This window comes from Ceratotherium simum, chromosome 3 (genome assembly GCF_057802395.1).
Source record: "Ceratotherium simum simum isolate JZ-2026a chromosome 3, ASM5780239v1, whole genome shotgun sequence".
Lineage (NCBI taxonomy): Eukaryota > Metazoa > Chordata > Mammalia > Perissodactyla > Rhinocerotidae > Ceratotherium > Ceratotherium simum.
This window is the reverse complement of record NC_141902.1, coordinates 68,119,449-68,133,855: the sequence shown is the minus strand read 5'-3', so window position 1 is coordinate 68,133,855 and position 14,407 is coordinate 68,119,449. Positions and strand designations below refer to the sequence as shown.

General features: G+C 53.8%; 1 protein-coding gene across 1 annotated transcript in view; it reads right to left on the bottom strand.

Annotated features, from left to right (window-relative positions):
* Positions 1–14,407, bottom strand: part of LINGO1 (leucine rich repeat and Ig domain containing 1) — a 78,169-nt gene that overhangs the window by 61,100 nt on the left and 2,662 nt on the right. The window contains exon 2 of the mRNA XM_087428733.1: positions 3,231–3,316. The gene's annotated coding sequence lies outside the window, so the exon portion shown is untranslated. The remainder of the gene's footprint in view (positions 1–3,230; positions 3,317–14,407) is intronic.

Here is a 14,407-nt window from a genome sequence, read left to right as displayed (position 1 = left end):
AAATTTACATGTTGAAGCCCTAACACTCAGTGTGATGGTATTTGGAGGTGGAGCCTCTGGGAGGTAACTAGGGTTAGATGAGGTCATGAGGGTGGGGCCCTCATGATGGGATTAGTGACGTTATAAGAAGAAGAGACACCAGAGCTCTCACTCTCTCTCTCTGCCTGTGCACAAAGAAGTGGTCACGTGAGCACACAGCGAGATGGCGGCCATGTGCAAGCCAAGCAGAGGGTCCTCGCCAAGAACTGAGTCTGCCAGCACCTTGATCTTGGACTTCCCAGTCTCCAGAAGTGTGAGAAATAAATGTGTGTTGTTTAATCCATCCAGCCTATGGTATTCGATTGTGGCAGCCCAAGATGACTAAGACAGTAATCCTTGGCTCCCTCTCTCTCTCTCACACACACCACCCCATCCAATTTGTCAGCAAATCCTATTGGCTCTACCATTAACATGCACCCAGAATCCATCCACATCTCCCCACCTCCATCAAGATGCCCTGGGCCAAGCTTCCACCATCTCTTCCCCGGATCATTGCAAAAGCCTACTGACTGATCTCCCTGCTTCCACCCCAGCCCCCATCACGGCAGCCAGAGCGATCTGGTGCAAATGAAATTCAGATCACGTCATGTCACTATTCAGAACCTTCTGTGGCTCCCTGCTTCATCCTGAGTTAAAGCCAAGTCCTTAGGGTGGCCCACAAGGCCCCGCGTGATCTGGCTCTTGATCCCTCTCTGGACGCACTTCCCACTCTCTCCCTCACTCGCCCTGTTCCAGCCACACTGGCCTTCTCACTGAGCCTGGAACAGGCCGAGCCCGCTTCTGAGTCAGGGTCCCAGACACCCACGCGGCTCACTCTCTCACTTCCTACAGGCCTTTACTCCAATACCACCTCCCAGGGAGGCCTCCTGACTACCACGGCCAGGTTGCCAACACCTCCCATCCCCTCCCCTGCTTTAGTTTTTTCACCTTAGCACTTAACCCCGATACACGCACTATATTCCACTTGTCTGTTTTTCTCGGCTGTCTCTCCTCCACTACAGCATAGGTTCCACGGAGCAGGTATTTTTTGTCAGTTTTGTCCACTCTTAGGTCCCTATCCAAAACATGCCCAACACATATAGGTGCTCAATAAATGCTTACTGAATGAACAGACAGATGAATAGGAGAATGAGCCGAGGATGTGACGTGAACGGGTAGTTCACAAATGAAGAAATAGAAGTGGCCAAGAAGCCTAAACAAATATGCTCCACCTCATTAGTGATCAAAGAAATGTACAAGAAACCAGTTTCCCTATCAGACTGGCAGGGACTTAAGTGATCGATATGCTCCTGGTTGGCAAGGGCAAGGAGATGAGGTCCCTTCTGCATGGTAAGTCCGCAGGACAGATCAAATCTTGCAATGTGCGTGCCCTCTGACCCACGCAGTCCCCTTCTGGAAACATTCCTGAAGGAACCATAGCACAGCGCACATGGATGTACGAACCGGGAGGTGCCCTGAGTGAGGTTTACAAATAGCCAAATGCAGGAAATAACCTAAATGGCCACCGACAGGAGTAACGATACATAATTTACAGACCATGCATTCAATGGGCATAAAGGGATAGGGAAGAGCTCTGGAATGATCTACACAATATACTGTTAAGTGAAAAATCAAGTGACAGGGCAGTATAACCAGTATGACCTCATGTTTGTCCTTTTAAAATATGTTTATAAGTGCACAGAAAAAAAGTCTGGAATGATATATATGGAACTAGTTAGCAGTGGTTAGCCCTGGGGAGGAAGAGATTATGGGAAAAGCTTCAACTGCATGCTTTAAATACTTCTAGATTGTTAGATAGATAAACAGATAAAGAACATATTAACTTAATAATCAGAAAAATGACTCTGCTTAGGGAGAAAACACTTCTCATGTCTCTCCAGTGTTGAAAAATTCAGAAATAGGGCATTCCAAGCACTCATTATCGGGCCCTGCCTCATCTCTACTACCCCCACCCACCTCCACCCTCGCACCCCCAACACTCTGGGTTCCAAGCTCACGAAACAAAATTCTATTCCTGGTTCCTTTCACAGCCCCACACCTGTCTCACAGCTCTGTTCACAGGCACAAATGCCCAGCCGACCCCGCCCATGACCTCTTCAGCCTGGACTCTGCCGTCAGAGAGCCAGAGAGGGAAAGACAGGACCCTAGAGCACTCTCACAGCCAGGCCTGCTGCCCCAGCCTCTGGCGGGAACCCCATGTCTCTGCCCCAGAGACCGCATGTGGGACCTGGGGGGTCAAGAAATGCCCAATGACTGTGACCTGAGCAGGCTCGGCCGCCCCTGGCTCTCGGACATCCCCCATACGCACTAGAGGCAGCTGATCTGAGGGGTCCAAGGTGCGCCCAGCAGGGAGGACTGGCCAGAGGAGGAGGGAGACTGGGGCTTCAGCCCCGGCTAGGGCTGCCAGATTTAGCAAATAAAATTGTATGTCCCATGCAATATTTGGGACATATTTACTCTAAAAAATGATTTGTTGTTTGTCTTAAGTTCAAATTCAACTAACTTCCGGTATTTTTTCTGGCAAGCCTAGCCCTCACCCCATCCCAGTCCTTGGGAATGTGACCCCAAGCTGAAAGCCTCCACCTGGGGCACCCAGGAGCAGCAGAGAGCACGCTCTCCCAGGCCCATTGCCGGGTGGACTAAAAGTAAAGGTGGGCTGTTCCTGGCGCCAGGAGGAGCACCTCTGCCCTGGGGCAGTCCCACGGAGAGCTGGGACCTTCCAGAGTAAGAGCCGCCACTCACGGAAGCACACACACGAGGCGTGTACAGTGATGCTGGCAGGGAAAAGCCAGAGTGTCAGCAAGGGGAGCCAAGCCGCAGACGCAAAACCTCCCACAGCCAAAGAACTTGGCAGGTGTGCACGGAGAAAGGACCTGCACAAACCACAGATGGCAAATACGTGAGGGCAGAGCTGGGGCTGGAGGAGTTACGTGTCCGGGGACCTCTCCGCACCCCAGGGACGTGGCTTGGCGAGGAAGGATCGCTACTGGGTGGCCGGCCTCTCGGACGTCCGGGCACTCCTCCCCAGGAGGCCCTGCTGTGGCTGGGGCCTTCAGACCCCGCGCTGTGCCCCGCAGCGCTGCCCCTGGCAGGGGCTCACTCACCAGGGCCAGCCTGGTCCTCGCACCCAGCGTCCTCCCACTCGGCGCAGAGGTATGAGGCAGGGTGAGCCCGCCTCACTCTCCCCCTACCTGGGTCAGACGGCGCCGGGAGGCAAACAGACGGGCCTCTGGGGGCCCAGGGAGTGGCGGCCTGTCCGTCGCGGTCCCAGCATGCACTGCAGGGGAAGAACAGGAAGGTTAGAGCGGGAAAAAATGGGGCTTCTGCCACCCCAGGGTGGGTTCACCTCAGCACAGGGTCCCCACAGCAGATCCCGATCCTCCAGCGCAGGGGCCTCGGTGCTGCCTCCTACCTCGGGGATGGGCCTCGTGGCACCAGACTCCCTACTGTCCCCCAGCCCCCTTAAGGGGCCAGCCCTGGACTGATTACAACCCTAGGAGCATAAACTCTCGGCCTGCCACTCAAGGCCCTGTCTTCCCACTGTCTCACGCTGTCCTCCATAGGTCAGGCCCACCTCTGCAAGTTTGGTTCACACCATGTGTACACACACACACACACACAAATGGCAGCGACACCCCGTTCTCTCTGAGGTTCCCATTGCTACCCACCAAGTCTGTCCCCTGCCTCCTGGAAGCTTCACTTACACGTCCTCACCCCTAGCACCTTCAACCCAGGATGTTTGGTTCCGCCCCACCACCGCCCGCAATACTCTCAGAAAGGACCCCACCTGCTGTCCCAGTCCTCCGACCCCAGCCTGCCGGGTCTCTGGCTGGCTGCCCACTTCCTCCTGTAGGAGGCTCCCTGATCCATCCTGTGCTCCTTTCATCACACCCCTCCATCACTCCTCCTACACACGGTCACAGCTGCTGTTTCCCCTCCCCCTCCCCTCTCCTCCCTTGGCTATCTCAGCCACACCAGTGTCTCAGTCACCCTCTACCTATGCCCCCAGAGATGCCCACCCTGCCCAGAGGAGAGTCAAAACCCCCAACCTGTCTCCCACCCTCTCCTCCTCCCTCACTCAGTCCAGCCCCACGGGCTGCCCTGCTGCTCTCTGCCTGGCACACCCCTCCGCCGGATCCCCCCAGGCCTGGGTCCTTCTCAGCCAGGTTCAGCTCAAGGCACCTCCTCAGAAAGCCTTCCCTGACCACTGTGTTCGTGAGCCCCTCCTTACCCATGACACCTACCCTGACTGACTGACTTGTCATTTGGTTTTCCCTGTCTCAACAATCCCACAGCAAGCCTTTTCCCAGTCAGGTTAATTGAGGTATAATTTACCTACGGTAAAATCTACCCTTTTTAGTGCACAGTCCTATGAGTTTTGACAGCTGCATACAGTCATGTAACCATGACCACAGTCAAGACAGAGAACAATCCTATCACCCTAAAAAGTCTCCCATGCCGTCTCTTTGTAGCCAAGTCCCCCACCCCAGCTCCGAACAACCTATTTTCTTTCCCTGTAGCTTTGCCTTTTCCGAATGTCATACAAATGGAATCATCTACATGTCGCCTTTGAGTCTGGCTCTGTTCCCTTAGCATATGATGCATTTGCGATTTATCTGTGTTGTTTCTTGTATCAGAATTGCATTCTTTATTTACCGCTGAGTAGTAGTCAATTGTTTATCCATTCACCAGCCGCAGGACATTTGGGTTGTTTCCAGTTTTGGGCGATTAAGAATAAAGTCACTATAAATATTCACATATAGGTTTTTGCGTGAACATAAGCTGTTATTTCTCTTGGATAAATATCCAGTAGTAGGATTGCTGGGTTATATGGTAAGCGTATTTTTAACTTTATAAGAAACCGCCAAACTGTTTTCTAAAGTGACTGTACCATTTTGCCTTCCCACAAGCAACATATGAGAGTTCCAGTTGCTCTGTATCCTCATCAGCACTTGGTATTGTCAATTTCGTAAACGTCAATGTAATAGGTAGGCAGTGGTATCTCATTGTGGTTTTAATTTGCATTTCCCTACTAACAGATGATGATGAGCAATTTCTCATGTGCCTGATTTATTGTTTTAATACCATCACTATTTGAAATTATATTCTTAATTTAATTACTTATCTGCTCATTTTCCATATCCCCCATCGTATGTGAGAGCAGGGACCTTGACATCTACTCCCCCAGCGTCTAGAACAGTATCTGGTACTGGATGATGGTGGTGGTGGTGGTGATAGCTGACATTTATGGAGCCCTTATCATGTACCCAGCACTGTCTGAGTGCTTTCCAAATATTAACTCATTTAATCCCCACAACCACCCTAAGAGAGACAGGTGCTATCAATATCCCCATTTTCAAGAGGAGAAAACTGAGGCAGAGAAAAGTAGCCCAAAGTCACACAGTGAATAAGGGGTAGAGCCAGGCTTAAATCCCAGGTGTTCTGGAGTCAGAGCCTGAGTCATAATCAGTACATTACAGGCCCATAGCAGCCACATTTGCTGAAGGAGTGAAAGTGTGGAAGAAAGCCAACAACTTCCAGCTCTCTCTCTCCCATTGAGGGTGCTCCCCTGGGCTTGAGGCCATCATGTCCAGGGTGCCATAGACCGAATGTGTGCCCCCTCCACCCCCCCCTGCCAATTCATATGTTGAAACCTAATCCCCAATGTGATGGTGTTTGGAGGTGGGACTTTGGGGAGGAGTTTAAGTCACGAGGGTGGAGGCCTCCTGAATGGGATTAGTGCCCTTACAGGAGAGACACCAGAGAGATCCCTCACCCCTTGTGCCATGTGAGGATACCTCAAAAAGACGGCCATCTATGAACCAGGAAGTGAGCTCTCAGCAGACACCAAATCTGCCAGCACCTTGATCTTGGACTTCTCAGCCTCCAGAAGTATGAGAAACAAACTTCTTTGTTTATAAGCCACCCAGTCTATGGTATTTTGTTACAGCATCCTAAATGGACTAAGACACAGCGGCTTCTGGATGTCGCCTCTTGGATTTTCTCCCTCCAAAGCTGAACTCATCCTCACTCTCAACCCTGCTTCTCCTCCTGGGAAATTCATTTTACGGGATGGTGCTGGTAATGAAAGCGATCAGTGGGGGTAAGAGGGGAGAGGCTGAGTCGAGCCCGGCGGTGGAGGGCCCAGGCCTGCCGTGGGGCTCATTTACCCACAGGCCTCTTCCTCAAAGCTTTTCCCGTCAGGCTCTCCCAGGCACTCTGGGCCGCCTGGCACCTGCCACCCTGACCAGGTGGAGAGAATGAACAGGAAGTCATGGCCTTGGCAATTCTGACACCCTTGCTCTGAGAGTGGTCCCATAACACCCTTTGTACAGAGATTTTACTGCTCACCGAATGTCTGGGCACGTTTCCTCAGTGCCCCCCCAGCACAATGTCGCCCTCATTTCCTCAGCCCCTTTACAGTTAGTTCAGGCCGTATTAGAAGTTCTGGCCAATGGGCTGTGAACAAGAGTGATGTGTGTCATTGCTGGGCCAGAGCACTCAGGAGCCAGCGTGTGACTCCACCATTTTCCACTCTCTGCCGCAGCGACTGAAGGAGGCCATGTGCTCCAGACGGGGCAGCTCCAAGATGGTGGCGCTTCTGTCAGCCAGGGGCCCCGCATGACCGTATGGACCACAGTCCGCCACCCTCCCCACTTCCCACACTGGCCATGTGACGTGAGGTCACAGGGTAAAGGAAGAAAGAAGAAGGGAACCTTGTTGCATTAAATCGCTGGGAGCTCAGAGAGAACTGGGTGCAGCACAACCCTGCCTGCCCCACTACTGCCCGCTCGCCACTTGTAGGCACATGACCTTGCTGTATTTGGTTTGAGAACATGTTTGGGTGACTTTCTGGGTGAGAGAAAGCCAAATGTGGGAGCCCCTCAATAACTAGGATTTCAGTGGGGGATGGAATCCTCTCAATCCCCACGTTGAAGGGCTCCCTATTCGCAAAGAAAAGGGGAAGGTTCCAGGCCCTGCAGTGGGATCCACCAGCAGGACTATCCCCACCTGGAGAAGGGCAGTGTGAGCCAAGGCAGGTGGCAGCATCTCCATGACAGCTGGGGCCTTGGCCGACATTCAAGGGCTTGAACTTGACTTTAGAACAAAGGCTGGGGTGTCTTCAGAGCTTTATCCCTGACTCAGGGCTGAGACCAGCTCTCAGAAAGGCCCTGGGGCCCCCAACTCATCTGCCTGGACGGACAACTTGGAGGGGCAGGGAGGAAATCTCCGACAGGCCTGGGAGCTGCAAATGAAACGAGCTGCAAACTTAACTGGAGGTTATATTTTGAACTTATTGGCACTTCACTTTGGCAATCATCACCTTAAATGTTGTGTGTGCCTGCAGGACAACACGGGGAACAGGGAGCAGAGGCAGCCCCTCAAGATAAGAACGGGCACTGGCAGGTGACCTGAGGGGAAAGCCATTAGTGTCTATAAACGCATCCCCCCCGAAAAATGAGTGCAATACAGTTTCTTTGAGGCCATGAGAAAGACTCTTCTATCGTGAGGGCAAACTCGAGAAGTTTCTGCATGTGAGCGCTGGATGCAGGTGTCAATACTGTTCATGTGCATCCAAAGGCTTGTCCAGTTTTGAACTTGGGCCAGGGTACCTGGAAACTATGGCGTGCCCAGCACCCTGCAGGGGTACAGGGGTGTGCTGAGGGAGGGGGCTTGGGTCAGAGGCAGGGGGGTTTGTTTAAAGTGCAGAAGCCCCTAGGACAAAGGCAGCCTTGGTGGGACCTGGGGACAGGCTTGGTGAGACCCTGGGGACCGGAGCTTCCAAAAGAGCCGTTGTAAAGAATCCTCTCTCGGAGGCTTTGGGGGGAGCCTGCACCTGGGTGTGGCTGTTCCCTAGGAAGGACTGGAGCGAGTTATACCATGCTTTTAGTTCAGAATAAAAGGGTGTGACTGACACAGTGCACTTGAGAACAAAATCCTACAAAGACGCAGGCAATAACCGCCCCATTCTTTACCATGAGGACTTGTTTACTCGGGAGTTTATTGTGATGATGAGAAAGCCATAATGGGGAGTTTGGTGATTTTGGTGAGATATTTGGCATAGGAGCAAATTTAAATTGGGTGCAGACCTGAGGTTTTCACCCAGTTTCGACACCTTGCACCTGCACTCCTGACCACAGGATTTGCTTAGATATGCTCGAGGTTAAGGAACTGTGCCCGGAATTTGCTGTGCCGTCTGCTTTTGTTTCCTATGGGCAAGTTTCCTGGCCAATGATGCTGAGAATTACTCATCCTGGGGTGAGGGATCGAGTGACGGCTCATGGCTAGAGTGGGGAGTTGGCGGGGCTGGGGTCAGCTCGGACCTCCGGCTCAGGAGTATGCCTGAGCATCCACTCTCAGGGAGGAAGGGGTTTGGGTTTGGACGTTATGGTCTGGTTCTCAGAGGCCCAGGCAATGTTGGGATGAAGGCACTGGCTCGTGGATAATGCCTGACTAATACTGCTTGGGGGAGGACTCTCTAAGCGCAACATGAATCGTTTTCCCTTGAATGGTTTCTGCTGACTGATGGGGCTCTAATTCCCTGTCTGCCAAGGGTTTGGAGGCTGGAAACAGGACAAAGGTTCAAAGGCAAATGTTGGAAGAAGTTCCTACGGGGAATTGAGGAAGAGCTGGCACAGGAGCAAGGCGATAGGTGGAGGAAGGGTTGGGGGATAGAAGGTAAGAAGTGCAGACGTGAGGAGACGGGTGAGCGCCGTCGCCATCCTCGTCATCACCGTCCTAGTAGACAGCATCCAGCGAGCCCTCACAGCCGAGCACTTCACATGCCCTCACACACTCAGTTCCCGCCAACACACTGGGAGGTGACTACTGTCACTGTCGAAATTTTTGGGATGGAGAAACTGAGGCATAGAGAGGTGGAGTAACTTGCCTTATAGGAATGGGGCTGTGTTTCAAACCCAGGCAGTCAGGCCCCACACTCACCCTGAGTCCCTGATGACACCAGGTTGGTCAAGTTAGAAATGAATGAAGGCTCCTCAGTGCCATTGGCGGGAATTCTGTCTGTGGGTGGTCAGATCTAAGCTGGCAAAAAATCCTCTTCCTGTCACTTACTAGCTCTGTGACCTTGAGCAAGTGACTTAACCTCTCTGAGTCTGGTTCCTTACCTGTAAAACATACTTCATACGGTAGTAGAGATTACAGAGCATGTGTGAGAGTGTGTGTGTGTACATGTGTGTGTGTGTGTGTGTGTGGCTGTGTGGTGCCTTGTACAGTACTCAGTAGAGAACAGAAACTCCACGGAAAGCAGAGACCTTCCCCCGCCTCCATGGAGCCACAGCACAGATGCGCCAATCTCCAGAACTTCTAAGCATGCACGTGTGTGTGCATCTACGTGCTCAGATGTACAGTGTCCCTGCCAAGGTGAGCACTCCCGTGCACCCACGTGCATTGCCCTCCCTGGTCCTGTTCCCAGCTCAGGTGGTGGCGGAAGAGCCACGCAGTCCCCCAGCCAAACACCCAGGCCTCACTCCGGAGTCCTCTCTCCTGCCTCATCCTCACATGCTGTCTCCAAGGGCAGCCAATTCTTGAATATTTCTCAAACTCACCTTCTCCCCAGTTCTCCCCCACCCACCCAGCACAAAGGTCTCAGCTGCTTTCTGTCTCCTGGCTCACAGTCCTCTCCACCTGCCCTCCACTCAGTGGCAACCAGCACGACCTTTCCCACTCACAAATCCGACCTCATCCCCGCTCCACTTAAAACCCTTCCAGGAAGCCTGGCCAAGCAAGACGTGCAACTCAGAAGCCCTGAGGAGAAATCTGACAGATTTGACGGAATAAAGCTTCTATGTGGCCAAAGACATCATAAACAAAGTTAAAAAGACAAACGGCTGACCAGGGAAAATATTTCCAACACACACAACAGAAAAAAGTTTTAAAATTCCTAATATACTAAAAGCTCCTTTATATCAATAACAAAAAGGCAAAAAGAAAAGAAAAATGGGCAGAGGATATGAACAGTCAATCCAGAGAGGGGGACATACAAATGGCCAATAACCATAAGAAAAGATGCTCAGCCTCGCTGGGGAGGAGGAAAGCGAGCGTGGAAACCACAGCGAGATGTTTTCCTGGATTGACAAAAATTAAAAAGCTTGATCATGTTCGGTGTGGAGGATCGCGGGGACACGGCCGTCCACAGATACTGGGGGCGGGAGCACAAAGTGGCCCAACCTTTTGAAGAGCAGGGTGGCAGTACCTATCAAAATTTAATAAGCATACCCTTCACCCTGGCAATTCCACATCTAGAAATCTATCCTACAGAAAGGCTTCCATATGTCAACAAGATATATACACAAGGATGTTCACTGAAGCATTATTTGCAAGAGTGAAAAATTGAAGACAACCTAAATATCCATCAACCCAGAACTAGTTTACATGAATTACACTAGGTCCAAACAATGGAATATTAGTCACTGATTAAAAAGAACATGGCAGATCTGTATGCTGTGACACTGACAGACAGCCACAGTACATGGGTAAGTGAGAAATGGAAGCTATAGAGCACTGTGCATAATATGATTCCATTTCCTTTTTTAAAAAATAATATACAATAGATATGTTTGTAAAGAAACAGAAAAAGTTCTGGAAGGAGACACACCAGACCAACAACAGGGGGACCTTGGCAGAAGGAGATTTAAGGGCAAAGAGGGAACTTTCCTACTTAACAGGACACACTTCTATATTGTTTCGATTTTTTTGCATGAGCAAATATTACTTTTATGGTAAAAAAAAATATTCACAGGCGGCAGGACAAAGTCCAAACTCACTGGTGTGGCACCCAAGGTCCCTCAGGACGCAGCCCTGGGCACCACCAGCCTGGGGTCTCCCCTCTTCCATTCTTACCTTAAGTCTAGACACGCCCAGCTCCTTTGCATGTCCCCCAAACTGCCTCTGGGCCTTTGTCCATGCGGTTCCCTCTTCCTGCAGTGTCCTTTCCTGCCTTCTGTGCCTCATCTTTCAAGTTGCTGTTTATGTGTCGCCACCTTCTAGAAACTCCCTGACACTCCCCCACACTCTGCTGTCTGGCTCCCTCCCGTATTCATGGTGACAGCCAACACTCAGGGAGCGCACAGGTGTGTCTGTGTCTGGGGCTGTGCTCTGTGCTTTACACTGTACTGACTGGCTTAATCTTCGGAACAACCCTAGGTAGATTTGTCATCACCTCATTTAACAGATGAGGAAACTGAGGCACAGAGAGGTTACATGACTTGCTCAAAGTAACACAGCCAGTAATCAGCAGGGCCGGTAAGTGCAGCCAAGCAGAGTGCTCACACAGCCCTCCACCAGCCCTGGACTCCCTAGGTATCGGTACCTGCTGGGCCCCAAGACTTGCCTGTGAGTCTCAAGGTGGGGTTGCCTTGTTCCTGCACCCAGAACCTGGGCAGGTCAGGAGTTGGCACAGGGTCTGCTGGGGCCAAAAGCCAGCCCCCACCCCCACCAGCCAGGGTAAAGTAAGCAGCTAGCAGGCTGGGCTGGGCTCAGGGGGCTGAGCTGGGGGTGGGGGTGGGGGCTGGGACCAGTGCTGTGAGGGGCCAGCCCACCCAGGACTGCGGAGGAAAGGGATAGGTTTATGGAGGTGCAGCCCCTCCCAAGGCGAGGACCCAGCTACCTCCTGCACACCTACTGTGTGCCAGGCCCTGGGGGTCAGTGGCCAGGAAGCCAGAGGTGAGGAGACTACCCTGCCCTCCACACAGCTGCCAAGTCAGACACAGGGAGGCCAGAAGCCAAAGGGGGGCAGGAAGGAGCTGTAGGATGATGCTCAGAGGAGGGGGCCAGTTTCTGAGGGGGTGAGGGCAGACAGGGGTCTCCACGGAGGAAGGGGCATTTGGGCCCAGCCTAGAAAGATGAAGGGGATGTGGGCAGAAGGAATTGGGAGGGGACTCCAGGGGCTGGAACAGCTCGAGGGGCCTGGGAGTGGGAAGTGTGGGGATCCCTGGGGAAGAGGCACTGGCGCTGGCCGGAACACAAGGCAAGGAGGGAAGCAGCAGTGGACGGGCGGTGCTGGGGGCCCTCGGAGAGACGAGGGAGGTGAGCTGCCCACAGTAAGGAGGGGCCCATCTGGGGGGAGAGGCTTGGGAGGATCTGAGCTCGTCAGGCAAGCCCATCTCTGTACTCAGCTGTGTGACTGTGGCCTAGTTCCCGACCTCGGTCCCCTCACCTGGAGAGAACAACTCACCCTCCCAGACTGTTGAGATTAAAGGAGACACCTGGAACCTGGGGAGGGGGACAGACACGTCTGGGGGCATGGTGCCTGAGGAGACGGGGTGGCTCCGTGGGGGCGTCTGCCTGTGCGGCGTGGACTTGTGTGCGCATAGGCCCCCCAAGGCCTCCCAGCCCAGGAAGGTGTTTCAGTACAAGACAATGTGGTTTCAGACTCTTCACCTTCAAGAGAGAGGACAGGCAGAGCCCCAGGATCCTGAGCAGGACCCGGCCCCTCTCAGGGCCTTGATTTCCACATGTGGGTGGCTGGCTGGCTGGTTTCTCTAGGCCTGGTTATTCAGAAAGGGCTGGGCCACGGAAAGAGGGAAAAGGGGAGCAGGGGAGTGGAAATCCAGAGAGGAGGGATCTGGAGAGGGGAGGAGCGAGGAGGAGGAAGCAGAAGACCCGCCTTCCTGGCCTCGTCCATCCGGAGCCCTGAGCCTGCATCCGAGGCCTCAGCCTGATCCCCATCCCCTACCCAGCCCTCCTCACTTCCCCACTCCGAGGACCCCAGCTGTAGCGGGAAGCCCTGGATGCCAGTCTGGCCTAGGCTCAAGCCCCTCCTCCGCCCCCATCAGTGCCCAGGCTGGGTTCGGCCAGGTGGAGGAGGAGGGGTCGGAAGAAGAGGACCCGCTTCCCGGGGCAAGCTCACTCCCAGGAACAGCAGCGTGCAGCCTGGAGGCAGGCGAGACCCGGAAACATGCCCCACTGGCCACTGAGGCTGAGCGGCCTCAGGCAAGTCCCTGCACATCTCTGTTTCCTCTTCCGTGAAATGGATAAAAATGCCTTCCTCCCTCGTAAGGTAACACTATCAGCCCAGTGCGGCACACTATCAGCCCTCCCCACTGAGGAGCTGAGGGTGGCCTGGGAGGTCCCAGCCAGCTATTGAGGGGAGAATCACTCACCCTAGACCCCCAATCCCCCCCTCCACAGGTGCCATCCTCTCCATCTCTCACTGGGGCCCCATTTCAGCCTCCCCACCGGCCCCTGCTTCCAGCAACCCCCCACCTGCTGCCAGGAACACTCCAAGTGCAGATACACGCCCCCCCCACCCTCCCCCGCCCTCTGGGCCTCCCCTGCCTCAGCTGCATCACTCACTGGATCACTCACTCGGTGCCTGTTTGCTTGTCACCTCCCCCACCAGCCCTTCGAGCAGGGACCACATCTGACTCATCTCAGCCATTCCAGAGACTAGTGTGGGGCCTGGCACCGGAGTCCTGCCCACAGGCAGCAGAGCTGAAAGTGGGGATGGACGAGCAGGGCCACTCACCCCTCCCACCCAGCCTCCCACCCCAGCACCTGCTTCTCTGTTAGCATGTCCATGACAACGCTGGGCTCAGTGTGGGGCTGGGGTTAGCGCTCAGTGTAGGACTGGGATCAAGGTTCAGTCTGTCCAGGATCAGGGCTCTGTGTGGGGTGGGGTTCAGGGCTCAGTGAAAGAGGTTTTCTGCCTCCCCAATAGGATCCTAGGGCTCAGGACGCTCCGCCTTACCCACTGCTCTGAAAACAATTATCTTGCCCCTGGGATGCCGACCTGTCTTCTGGGTCCCCACCATGCCCACCCTCTCCCCTGAGAAGGCCAATCCCCGGCTCCACTCCAGACAGCGATGCTGGGATTCCCATATTCCCTCTGCCCCAGCCTCCACCTGACCCCACAGAAGCAGCTCAAGGCGAGAAGTGCTTCCTTGCATCCTAACTGGTCTTCAGAAACCCAGCAAGGATGGTCAGCCTTCTGGCATGGATGCATTCCCAGGCCAAGGAGAAGAAGCGGTGTGCGGGTTAGCTCAGATTGTCCAATAATCCACCCCACTACCCCCACTCGATCAGCCAGATGATCCAGTGCTGACGGAGGTAAACCCAGGGCTGGCTGAACCCGCGGGTGAGGGTGTCACTGGCCCACGCACGAGCTGTGATACTCAAAAGGCCTCCTCCTGTCCCAACGCTGAAATCCCTCCTCCGTGCTCCTTGCTTTAAGCCGCCCTCGCCGACTCTCCTCTGAAACCCCTATCCTGGGTCAGTTTCCACCCCTCTGAGCGCAGGGACTCTTGGACCCCTCGGCCCTGGGGGACTTGCAGGGTGAGAAATGGGAGCTGAATCAGAGACTCGCCCGAGCGGGTATCAGAGCTGGGCTTACTTCCAAGGACAGCAGTGC